Genomic DNA, 13,628 nt, shown 5'->3' with positions numbered 1-13,628 from the left:
CCGGGTGCCATAGACCGCTTGCATCGTTTAAGCATCGTCCGTGGTGTCATTTAGCTTAAGTACTAACCACATATCCGAATATGGTGAAGATGAGCTAAATACCTTATGTTGTTGTGACCCTTTGGCCTGAACGTCTATTGTGTTGTGGGTTAGCGGGCTTGTCGAGGTATCTATGTTGCTCTAGGAGTGGACCTAGTTAACCTCCTCACCAAGAGACACATGCTCCAAATGATTGAGGCTTATTTGGGAAAGGTTGTCACGGGTACCCACTTGTGTAGCTGGCAGGTTGAACAAGCCGAATGGTCTCGTGTCATGTGGGTAAAGAAGTATTCCCCTGCAGGGTGTAAAACCAATTCAAATTGTCGCGCTCTCGGTCATGAGCACGCTTAATGTCCATTGGGCATCATCGTAGAATTTTGTTGTGTTTGGGAAAATGTGAAGTCTGTGGGCTTTGGGAGAAGCATCGACTGTTGCTTATTTGAGATGAATAAGTTTACATTTTTCTTGAAGATTATGTTTATTGTCGGTTACTGCTAGCTGTTCAAGTCATTATGTTGATTAAAGTGCTTTTCTGTTGAATAAATTTAACTTGTAGTTATTCTTTGCTATTCAACTAAATGCATTCTCCTTGGAGTCCGATAGTATATACCTATATTGTGTAAGTCTTGCGAGTACCTTCATACTCAAGGTGCTGCTCTTAAGTTGTTGCAGGTAACGATGAACATGTATTTTTGATATTTCTAACCTTCCAATGCCGGCGATGGGCAAGAGTAGAGGAGGAATGTCTAAGCTAATCCCGTGGTGCCTTATGGCTAATGGAACAACTACACTTTTGTTTTATTAATAGCAAGAGTAGAGGAGGAATGTCTCAGATATAATCTACACTGTACATCTAAGATCGGACGGCTGAGAAGAGGGCTATCTCAGCTCCACCTTGGACGGCGACGGCGATGAGCTCGGGACAACGGAGGATGGCCGAAGATGGATGGAGATGGCGTTGCGAGTCTCGGGAGTCGACGGTGATCGGCGGAGCGTGATCAGAAGACGATGACAAGCTTGTTTAACGGGGTTGCAGGCATCGGGGAAGACCGAAGAGGCTTGGCGACAGCAAGCTTCAATGGCGGAGGTATGGCAGCCTCAGGAGTTCAGCTACGGTGGTGGAACTCGACAGTGGGTGGTCGAGGACGATGAGATACGGACAAAGAACACTAGCGTGCAATCAAACGACGTCGGGGAGGGCTGGAGTGGCACAACGACGGTGGGAGGGGGGGGAGGTGCTACGATGGTGGTGTGTGGGTTCTCTAGGGGCACAAAGTCGACGAGAGTTGGGGTGTTAGATGCAGTGGAGCAAAAGGAGGATTGGCCAAAGGTTTGATTTTGTTTTTATGGAGGGGAAGGGCGGATTGAATCGGCCGATTGGAGACTTAACATGAGGTGAGAAATCGGGCTCTGTTTTCTTTCTCCCGTCCACTTTCCTCCGTCCACCTGTTTACGTGCTCCGCATTAATCTCAGACCAGTCATGCATGCCTGCATTCCCCTGTGCACTCCTCCTGTACGTGACATAAACAATTATAATTTTGTAACATGGATCACCTAACGTAATAATGGTACGTACAATAACACACTTACTCGTGCGCCCGGCCAGCGTCTCGTGGGAGAGGTACTGGCACCAACTGTCGGTGACCGAACTGCCTCTGTACACGCTCCGGAGAATATACTTCCACATTGTTCATGTACAACAAGAAGCATATGGTCATTCATAAGTTTGAGTCACGAAAACAAAAGGATGTGATGAGGCCTCCAGTCGCAATTTTGACCACTTGTTCCATACGCCATGGATCCCACTCCACGAGATCAGAGCTGAGGACATCTAGGTCATTGATCACCCAGGAGTAGTTATCATGGTCTTGCTGGTGAGTCCATCTCAGCCTGGCATGAATCCACCGATACCCCATCGTAGGCCTCATGTCATCTGCAATGCTTCAGAGATGGGGACTGGATAGTAGCTCTTGCTCACCCATGGTCGACAAACCGGGAGGTACTCCCAGCTCCATAGCTGTAAAAGGTGTAGGCAGCTTGAAATAGAGCCCGTCTTCTTTGACCGCTGGGTTGCGGCACACAATCCTTTGTACGTAGCAGCCAACACAGCAGATCCTCAATTGTAAGATGTCGGCTCGTAAGGACATAATGCGAGCTAACCCGCTAACCATACAATATGAGGAAGTACATAATCGTCTATCGTATTGTAGAACATGTCCTTCCCAGCATGATGTACAAGTACACCTCGTAATGCTGCATAATTGTAGCCTCGTCTGCATCCGGTGAACATGGACCAAACTGTGATAGCCCATGAATCCATGACATGGAGAGCCCAACATCCTTCATGTCATATTGCACACGAAACCTACAAGATGCAGAGATTCAGTGATGCATGAATAACACTAAAACATAAGAAGTGCATTACATAACAAATAATTACTTGGCTTGAATATAACTCTTACACTACTCCTTTGCTAGTCGCAAAAGTACTAACGGGGTGCCCCTGATCGGCAGCCCGGTCAGTATGGCCATGTCCCGCAAAGTTACGGCCATTTCTCCACAAGGAAAGTGGAATGTGTGCATTTCAAGATGCCAGCGGTCGACGAGACCTGTGAGCGGTGACACCTCAATCGATGGGAGGGGAGTCCTACCATTGCCCTCCATGGGAGCTCCGGCCATCATGAGAGCGAACGGTAGTAGTCCTGCCGTGCAAGTGGCTCGTGGAATCGAGGGTCTGACTCCTTAATCTTGCGCACACTCCTGGAACGCAACAGAACCAACTGCAAAGGTATCCAATACATTTATTGAGTAAGTACCAAGTTATCAAGGCAACTGAAAATCACGTATTATCGTTGTACCTGTTGCCCTATGAAAATCATCCTTCCCCTGTGGTTCTCGTCGTACCGTAGCTGAAGAAGCTCGGGAAGTTGAACGTGAGCAATGCAAAGGATTTCAAGCCTCAAGGTTCAATAAAAAAACAATGTAAGACAACAACTATTACAAAATAGGTACAAAAACTAATAGGTGAATAACAATTTACAATACAAACCATGTCTGCAATTAACTTCATAAAACAAACTAAATTGCAACAACTCTAATACAATACAGTTCAATCATAGCCTGATAGTTTACCACTGGGTCGGACAAGTCCTCCTGTCATGGCCAGATTGTTTGCATATTTTGCACTTACGTAGGCCATCAACAGCATCTGCTGCATCCATATCACCTTGCAGCCTCGTGGCTCTAGGCCTTCCAGGATCCGTGTATCGTGCTTTGGGATAAGGTACCCACTTAGGCCCCTCGATTGCTTTGTAGCTACTTCCGATGTTGAAGGAACGCATCTTTGGAAGCCATGTGCTCCTCAATGCATCGATCGTGAAGTAGGGTGATACGTATTGTGATCCGTTGTTGCCGCCCATGTCCCTGCAAGTGGTGAAGACATGGGAGCACGGGATATGGTGCAGTTTTGGCTTATTGCGTGTCCACTTCACCTCGTGAGGACCAATTTGATATTGTTGCATGGTGTCCCCCGCGCTATACCCTGAAGTGTATCGGTGGCGACACATGACCTCAAATTCATTGTTGGCCCGGTCGTAGATCCTAGTCCGGTGAAAGTGTGCCTTATTCCTCCTTCTGGATATGATTTCCTCCACCTTAGGTGCAAACCGCGTGTTGCACTCCATTGCAGCTATACCACGGTCTTGAAAGTAGTCAGCCGTTCTATAGAATGTGAGCTCAATGATGGCACACAACGAGAGGCTGCATACACCCTTTAGGACATTGTTGAACACCTCCGCTATATTCGTTTTCATGATCGTATACTTAACATGAGAGACAACAATTTTAGATGGGATATTTGCATAACCAAGAGTAAAATATGATCATTGAAACGCTATGTTCTAGCCTGGCACTGTGAGTGTCATGGATTAGGGCCCAATGCTCCACCGGATATCCCGCTATCCACTAGCTAAACGTAGCACGTGAACGGCTAATGATAGTTTGGCTCCCCACCATTTGCGTCCGTAGATGGTCCTCCTGTGTTTCCTGCTCTGCCATCATTTTGCGAGTGGTCTTATTTAACTCTCATCATATCTCGTTGAACTTCGCCTGCTGGTTCTGAAGACACAACCCTTTGAACCTCTTTACAAGACCTTTGTTGTGGTACCTTGAGTATAAGTTCGCACCCAAGTGTCGCATGCACCACCTTCTCTCCACATCAATTCATGCAATGGAGTAGTTTGTGCTGTCATGCAGCACGTCCAACGCATGCGAGAGGTCCTTGTTGCGGTCTGAGATGATGCAAACTCATTCCCTATAGCCAACGACATGTGTCCTCACCAAGGTGAGGAACCACAGCCAACTATCATTGTTCTCACTCTCAACCATTGCAAATGCGAGAGGAATGATCTGATTGTTTGCATCGGACGCCATCGCTGTCATAAGGTTACCATGGTACTTGCCGCTAAGAAATGTGGCATCCACACATACAACCGGCTTGCAATGTCTAAAAACTTTGATACATTGTGCAAAGGACCAGAAAAACCTAATGAGGTATCGATCAGTGCTGTATGACCCATCCTCCAGCCTGATTGGCTCATCCGCCATGGGCCACTAAGTCCCTGGATTCGTCATGGTAATCTTCTGCAATAGCCTCGGGGCATAGTTGTAAGACTCTTCGAAACTTCTAAACAACATCTTCAACGCCTTCTTCTTCGCTCGCCACGCGGTATGGTAATTGATCAACATACTCGTCTTAGTCTGCACCTCCTCCATAATGGATTTTGGCAACAAATATATGTTCGTGCCAACAAGGGTGATGAGGAGTTGGGCTATGAATCTCGCATCAACTGCGTGGCTCACATTCCTAATAGCCTCTTCGTTGCATGTATGTGGGGTGTGTCTACTTAGCACAAAATAGTTCTCGTATTTTAGCTTATATGCTCGTATGAAGTAAGGACAATTCGGGTGCTTGATACACGTGACCTCATACTCTGTAGGGTTATACCGGACGCACTTGTGGTCCCTTCTTATGATTACAACATAGTTGCTAATAAAGTGGATGACCTCCCTGTTCCGAAACCGTTGTCCCACCTGAATATCGCTATTCTGGTATCCTCAATTAGATAAGGTGTTATACTCAACGATGGTACAATCTAGCAGCCCAACACCATGAAAGTACTGGATCGTCGGCACCAGGCCATCGTTGTCAGCACCTTCTTCATCCCCGCTACCACCAGCTTTATTATCCATGCATCCTGCATCTACCTCAGTAGGGTCCACTCCAGGTCCCTCTGTACCAGAACTGCCCTCCCCGACATGCCCTCCCTCCTTGTCATGCATCACATGATGGCCTGATCCTTCCACGTAGTCACTGCTTCACCTTGCACCAATCGTGATACTATGTTTACGTACACCCCTATTTCAAAGTTCTCCTCCAATGCCTTGCGTGAGTACAAAGCCCATGCGTTGTTCCTTCTCAAATCGAACAACGTATGGACAATGACCGAGCTGTTTGGCACAAGCTGTGGCAGCACACCCTGTAGGACAATATTATAGGATTGTTGTTTCACACGCAAAAGACTCATAACATGTGATTTTAAGCCATCTAGATCAATAGGTAGCTCAACCGTACTCTCTATATGCTTGCAGTTCTGAATTGATACAAGTCTCCCATGCAAAACAGCGGGACGTTCTCCATAATAAATATGGATAGTCATAGCGTCTATGCTAAACAAACGTAAATGTAAAAAATAACTACTTAGATGTATGTACGATAAACAGTTAATTACGTCCCATATATTAACATAAGTGGTAAAGCTAATTAATCAAATTAGTTATGTTAATTTGATCTACAGTGTAAAATTCGGCACCTCGTGTTACTCTACTTAACCTAAGAGCATCTCCAGCAGAAAAGCTGTCCGGCTCGCTATCCTGTAGAGAGACGAGAGAGAAGCCAGCTACCATTTGCTTCAAAGCTCTATTTTTTCTCTCCTCTTTCATAAATTCATGCATGTGGCGGGATCGTAACTCCCGTTATCATGCCTATGGCGGGATCGTAACTGCTTTTTGTGGTGGGTTCGTAACTCTGGTTACGATGCCTGTGGCGGGATCGTAACTCCGATTCTCATGCCTATCGCGGGATCATAATTGCGGTTACACTGTTGTAGATTCTGTTACGAGATCATTATTGGGATTACCACATAAGCATACACATTGTACATTCCTCTACCACCTGTCCACATATATATGTCGAGTCGGATTTATCTAGTTTGCTGGAGTGCTCTTAGTGAGTAAGCTAATTAATCATATTAATTCAATTAAACTAATTAATCCGATTAATCATACAACTCTAATAGCTCTGATTACATTATGTAAATACTCTAATTATGTGCTCTAATTTATCAAATTTATTACACCGACTAATCAAATTCATTAATAAAATTATGCAAATACTTTACGTACTCTAATTTATCAACTAAATATCATTTAACCAATGTATTCAAACGGAATAACCACTATACTTACTCTAATTACATTTACTAATCTAAATATTAATTACATACATAATCTAAGTACTTATTATTACAGAAGGCAGTCCTCTCCTCGCGCTACTGCTCGTCCTGGCTGCTGCTGCTCCTCCTCACTGCTCCGTTGCTGCTAAACGCCGAACATTGCTACTCCTCCTCTCCTTGCACTACTCCTCCTTGCTGCGTTGTTGCTGTGCTTATGCTCGGCTGCTGCTGCGCTTCTGCTCGAGCCATTTTATAGGTAGCATGCAAGCGAGCCAGCATGCATGTTTGCAAGCGAGTCATCATGCAAGTGCAGCAGCGCAGAAAGAATAAAGCGAGAGCATAAAGGCGGTCGAAAGCAAGCAGGAATAAAGCCAAAAGAATAAAGCAGACGCGGCGTGACGTGACGGCCAAAGCAAAAGCAGACGTGATGGTGTACCAAAAAGGTATTTTTGGCATATCGTGTGCCGAATACGGCACTGTTGCCCGTATTCGTCACACCGTATGCCGAATACAGGTGATTTTTTGGTACACGGTGTGCCGAATACAGGTAACAGTGCCGTATTCGGTACACGGTGTGCCAAAAATACCTTTTTGGTACACGATGGTACACCGTGTGCCGAATACGGATGCTAAATTAGTAAATACGACTATATATTATCTATTTCGATAAATACGTTAATATATGTTGTCTAATTTTGGATTTTTTCCCTCCAAACGTGAGAGGCTAGTGGTGCTTTGGCTAGGCACTGTAGTGGCACAGCACCAGAGGCTCACGTGGTCCAGGCTTGCACGGTGGGCTGCTGAGCTGGCCTGTGTGAGCGCGCAGCTGGTTGGCTGGGAGCAGGCCAGTGGAAGCCGGATGGAGCAGAAGGCCCAGGAGCTGTGTTGGCCGGACGAATTCAAGTACGTTTTGGACTCGATTAATGGCCGGGCGGTGGACTATATACAGACTGGTCGTCGAGGTAGGAGTGTACAGTAAGTTTATAGTATTTTGAATAAAATATTTTACATTGGATTATGTGTATTGTTTGATAAAGATGTTCAAATTGTAAACAGCTACTTAAAAGCTGAGTAAAAAAATAGTCATATTCTACAACAATCAATGTGGTGCTATGACTCACATGGAGAAATATTGTAGGAACCAAATCTAGTATTGCTTTTTGAAATCCTCTACTTTGGTTGAATTTCTTAATGCTTATTAACAATCAGAAAGAACTCAGTTCCCATGGATTTAGTAGGGTTGATCAATCTGATTCAATTATACATAATGTAGTTTAATTGCTCCATCATCTGTTCTAAAGGACTACGGAGAAATCAACGGAAACAACTGGTCTCCATCATTCAGGAAAAAACTCAAAAGCTATTCATGCTACATTTTGGTGGTGGCAAGAAAGCTAGAATGTTGAAAATTACAAGTAAACAGAACCTTAATAAAAGCTCGACTGGCTTCCCTTGACCAATGGCTGGTAGAAAGCCTATCACTATTCTCTAAAATTTTACCTGCCATGCTAAGCATATAGATAGAATCGAATTGATATGCTACATTGAATCACTCGACTACCCTAGGATTATGAAACTAAAATTTAATATACCTCACGGCCCTCACCTGAAATAAAAGAACATTAGGCGGATTAATGGCATTGTTAACAGCGGCTGCCAAGCACCAGCTAGAGCTATGAAATGTGGACCCATTACATTTGGCAAATAACTTGAAATGTATGAAAAATAGATCATACACCAGATCATTGGATACAGCTAAACTATCTATTTGATTAATGGTGTTGACTAATTGCACATAACTTAGACAAATATCTCAACAGGGAATCATGTCAGCATATAATATGTAGCCACATGAAAAGCAAACATTAGTATTATATCTAACCATCAATCATCTATCCGTCTTCACATGTATACATGACAATTAACTAATATTGATCCAGTTAACTTGAAATGGTACTTTCAAGAGAAGAAATGATGTGAGTCTGAATGTTACCTGAAAATAGTTCCAACTGCAGCACCGATATTAGCCGCTATCAGTTCAAACCCAAGTTATCCAAACTGCCAAAACCATGGGATGAGAATTAATCCATGTTCATAGTTTACCTAATGGTCATTAAAATGCAGAGAAGCCATACCTTCATCTTTCTCTTTTCTTTCATAGTCTGCACATCAGATTGAATCACTCGGCATTTCGATTGTAGCTTATCATTCTTGATCATTGTTTCAGTAATCTACAAAAGCACAACAAAAGCATGTTACATTTGGATATTCAAGCTAGTCAACCTTTTGATAATCACTGATACAAGGTAATTTAGTAATGAGATAGAAGCAATGCTGAGCAGTTGAGGCACCATGACAGGATGACTTTTACAGCTTTTCACCGGTTAGATTCTGTCAGTAATAGTTCATGTTCCAGATGTTTTTTTGTCCCTTTAGAACTAACTTTTTATAGAAATATTTGATGTGGAACCAATTTGATTACTGATCCAATCATAATATCAACGTCGGTGTTATGTTTGATTCAAATCATCAGGTAGTGAGACAGGAATGAGCAGATTAAAAAAATAAATTCAAGAAATAGTAGCATGGATAATGATCAAGTGACTAACTATCTTGAGCTCTCCCTTGCTGTACTATCCCATTCACTGAAATCTCCTTCCAACTCACACCATGCTACACTATGTAAAGTAAATGGCAAAGAAACCTTCAATCAAGAAAGCAAGTTGAACAAAACACGAGAGTTGCCAACATCATATGGACACAATCTGTACCTGATTTGGCGCTGGCTGTCAAGTAGGGCTCCATCGATGGCAGCTGCATTGCAAGATTATTTGACGCTGATGTGTCAACCATCTCCCATGCTCTCGCCAGGTTCAGGAGCATATCACCAACTTCTTGGCCACACTACGTCTCAACAACGAAATGGTTATAAGAGCATTGCAAGTGTGGTTGCAAGAAACCTTTAGCACATCCAATTACTGAATTATTCAATACCCACATCATCAAGAATTGGCCCATTGGAGAGATCAAATGCCACATCATTGGGCTTCACAAAAGGAAAACAAAATACTGTTGAATCAAATCAACGAGGTAGATTAGTTACTATATATGGGCATTTCAATGTAACTGTTGTGAATATTGTCTACTGAATTTATATCCTTTGAGCTAATAGAATATGTTCAAAAAAATGATGAGACAGGAATTTGGGCAGAAGAACCAAGCAATCCTACCACCAAACAGCAGATGAAAATGGAGTGGTAGGACAGGCGGTTCCTCCTCGGGGTTGACTCTACCGGTAGAAGAGGAGGTGGAAGTCATGGGTTTGGGGGAGTCAGAGGAGACTGCGAGGACGGGAGGTTGATGAGAGGATTAGGCCCAATCTTCTATTAGGTAATGGTAAGTCAATTGGTGGAGACTCGACGTTGACGATCAAAGGCTTCCGATCAGGACAGAACGCAACCCTTGCAATTGCTACACTACTGCTCCGTTGGTTATCAACCAAGCGCGGCACGATTGACCTCGCCAAGAAGGATAATTCCTGCAAGCGAATCGAGAACACAAGCAAGAACACAGAAGAACACAATCTGAAATTGCATATATGATTAAGCTCATGAGTTGGGGTTTCACAAACCGAACGACGGTGAAACTGTTCAATGACAGATTAATCTAAGCAAAACCCAAAATATCTATGACGACAGCTGCTAGATATATGAAGAGAGGCGTGCTAGGGTTTTGGGCGACCAGGGGGCGTCCACAACTTGGCCTTAGACCCGAACACATTTACAAGGCCCGATATGGCCCAAAATTGTGACATAGCACATTGTTTTGACGACACAAAATAATCCATCATGAATCTGGAGCTGGGACTAGGTACCAAAACAAAGCTATTATCCTTAGCTTTCCAACGCATCAAAGAACACCTTATTTTGACACCATATGAAGAAGTTATGGCCATTTTAGTGCGGCGCTGTCTGCTAAATCCGAACCGAGTTCCGACTCCGACTTGAAGTTGGCTTGAGCCCCGTTCGACTTGGCTATTCCATAGGTGCTTCTCCCATATTCCTAAGCATAAAAAATTCTCAAAAATTGAGTAGCATCCCATCCTTATAATTAGTAGTATGGACAGCGAGTAACGAATTCACCTCATGAGTTAAACGACGTGCACGAGCCCGTGTAATCAGTCCTTGTAATGGATCAATCACCAGAGGATCACTTGTAGCACGTGTATCTAAATGAGTGATGTCCTCATCAGAGGTGGAGATAGACATGGCCGGGGATGGAATCGGGAGGAGGCAGCGATGGTGAGAAGAAGCACGGTGAGGAAGAGGGAGGGAGGCAATGCAACAGCATGGGGGGCGAGGAGGTAGCAACCCTGCTGCGGCGTGGTGGAGCAGAGGTAGCGGTGCTGCTATGTCACAGGGAGAGGGGAGCTACGGAGATGCACCGGGGGCACGCGTGCAGGGGAGAAGAAGGCGGTGGCGATCCGAGCAACTCGTCAAAGTCTCACGAAGGCTACAAGGCGGTGTGGCTCGTATGTGCATGATCGAACGGTCCACAGCTGATGATTGCATAATCCGGTAGTTCAAAAGAAGGCTAGAACACGACCGCGTTTAGATATAGAAGATTAAAAGAGAACTAATCTAGGGATTTCGAGGAAATCCTTTTAGGGATGCTTTGTAATGCATTGTGTGAACCCATCCATGCAATAAAGATTGAAATTTAGTAAGTTTCTCTCTGTGTTCATTGCTTTCGTGGTTTCATAGTGATTTTCGGTGGATAATTCAATAGTTGTGATTTGCGTTGGTTTGGTTCATCCAAAATCATCATTAAGCATCAACGTAACTCCGTGGAAATTTTGGTTGGCCAAATTTTCATAATTCTTGTGCTATCTATGTTTGATCTATTTTCATCACAATCTGCCACAGTCGACATGCGAATTTTATATCTTTATATCCAAAGATCGGGAATAGTTTTTGCATGATTGTCTAGTTTCTATAGAAAAATTGAGGCAATACAACTGTTGGATCTTTCTGGGCATTGTTTTTAATGACGTGATAGATGTATGTCCTGAAATGAATTTTGCGATTTAATTACATATTTGATTAGGGTGATTTAAATTTTAAATTTAGCTTCCACAATCATTCACCCCTCTGTGTTTGGGTGATTCGCGCATATTCAATCCTGCACACGACCGAAAAGAATGACACCACAATTAAATATAATAACAAACAATTCAGCAGGTGCTACTTATTTAAATCTCCCACAAACCAAGGTAAATTATTTCAAATTTAACTATAAGGGATTAAACTCGTAATCTAAGTTCTTAATTATTAGGCTAGATGAAATAACTAAATCTCAAAATGATGTTGGTGTGGAAAGTGCCAACTAATTCCCATAGCCTGTCATGCACGTCGATCTTCCACCAAAACCACACCTAAAAGTGATAAGAGATGGGTGAAATATAATATATGCAAAGAACTATTATGAAACCTTCATATCTCACATATAGATATCATATTTATTATCATATTTCAAATAAGCCAAGTGACGTAATGCCAAATAAAATTTACCTTTCACTCCATTATCACCAACTCCAACAATGTTGCAATGATGCATGAATGCCACGAAAACTAAGAGCTTTTTCGATAGCATCCAAGCTCTTATGCAAACTCCATTGTATAGATACGAGGTTGTGGCTAATTGCAACAAGCCGACCTTTTGTTCAGATGAATGCATATACAATGACATGGATGCAAACATCATGCATCATTAATAACAAACCACACCATAAGTCATGATAGATACACCATCAAGCTCATCAAGACAATGACTTTGCTTAGTAATATGATTGAAAGACAAACATCACATAGTTCATGAGTACACTCAATCAAGTTAATGTTGCTGGTTGTAATATAACATATTTTAACTTTAAAGCAATGCAAGACATAAAAGCTCTACAACATACGCCACACCCCTACGTCACTTGCCTTTTACCGATGCACCTCGATGACAAAGCTTAAGGACGGTTGAGAGCAGTATTTCCTGTTAAAAGCAAATATCAAAACCTTTCTATATAATGTGCATATCATAACAAAAGAATAACATGCGTCGCTATGCTCAAACGTATTGTTTCACCGCCACACACGTTAAATGACTTGCTATCCTCATGTAATCAAAATATAAGACTGCATCCAACATATATAATCATAAATAACAACTTATATACAGAACCATACTTAATATGCAACATTTTCTAGTTAGAAAATATTATGAATATTAGACTAATTTGTATTACAAAAACAGCCACGACATTAATACATCCACTGTAGTCCTGCTATCTTATTATTTTCATATCTATTTTTATACAACAAGAAATACAACAAATAAGAACACTAAACTATCTACGCAAAATTTCATACAACTTTGGTATTTACCACACAATTTAATTCTGGCGTGTTCTATGCCTAATCAGAGTCTCAAAGTAACCACCCAGTTTCCCCTACTGTGTTACGAATATCCAAAGTTCAAAATTTCAAATGTCCCAACATATACAACCAAATTTAGAGTATGGGTACTCTATTGAAAGATAATGGAATCATCTACTGCTCTCTAGTACATCATATTCTAATATTCGGCCTAAAAAGCCCCCAACGATCATTTAAAAGGTCTCCAAATGACCATTAGATTGACAATATCCTGTTCTGAAAATAAGGCAGCTCTCCTCCTTGCCCCCAGAAATTCTGTTTGGCATGCGTGCGGTGCGTTACTCGTGCCTCCCCCAGTGGGCCCACTTCTGATTTTTAGAAAAAAATTTGAAAACTTTTTTCTTAAAGACTTTTCTTAGCAAATTTTTCTTGTTAACTTTTACTCAAAAATTTTCTATAATTTTTTCGGCAAACTTGTTCAGAAAATTTGTCCGAATAACTTATTCGAAAAACTTTTCCAAATATAAAATAGCACAGAAGGAAAATTTTCCAAAAACAGAAAGGTGAGAGGGACTGTCTGAAAAGTTGCTACTTCTGCCCATGGCACGCGCGTGAGTTAGCCTTCCCCCTCCCCTGCCCCGCCCAATGATC

At 42.5% G+C, this 13,628-nt stretch overlaps 1 pseudogene; it reads right to left on the bottom strand.

The window, feature by feature from the left end:
* Nucleotides 1–7,740: 7,740 nt before the first annotated feature.
* On the bottom strand, nt 7,741–12,168 carry LOC133898523 (uncharacterized; annotated as a pseudogene).
* Between the last annotated feature and the right edge of the window lie 1,460 nt (nt 12,169–13,628).

The sequence above is a fragment of the Phragmites australis genome, chromosome 18 (assembly GCF_958298935.1).
Source record: "Phragmites australis chromosome 18, lpPhrAust1.1, whole genome shotgun sequence".
NCBI lineage: Eukaryota > Viridiplantae > Streptophyta > Magnoliopsida > Poales > Poaceae > Phragmites > Phragmites australis.
The sequence above is the reverse complement of the archived record's forward strand: the minus strand, read 5'-3'. Positions and strand labels throughout refer to the sequence as shown.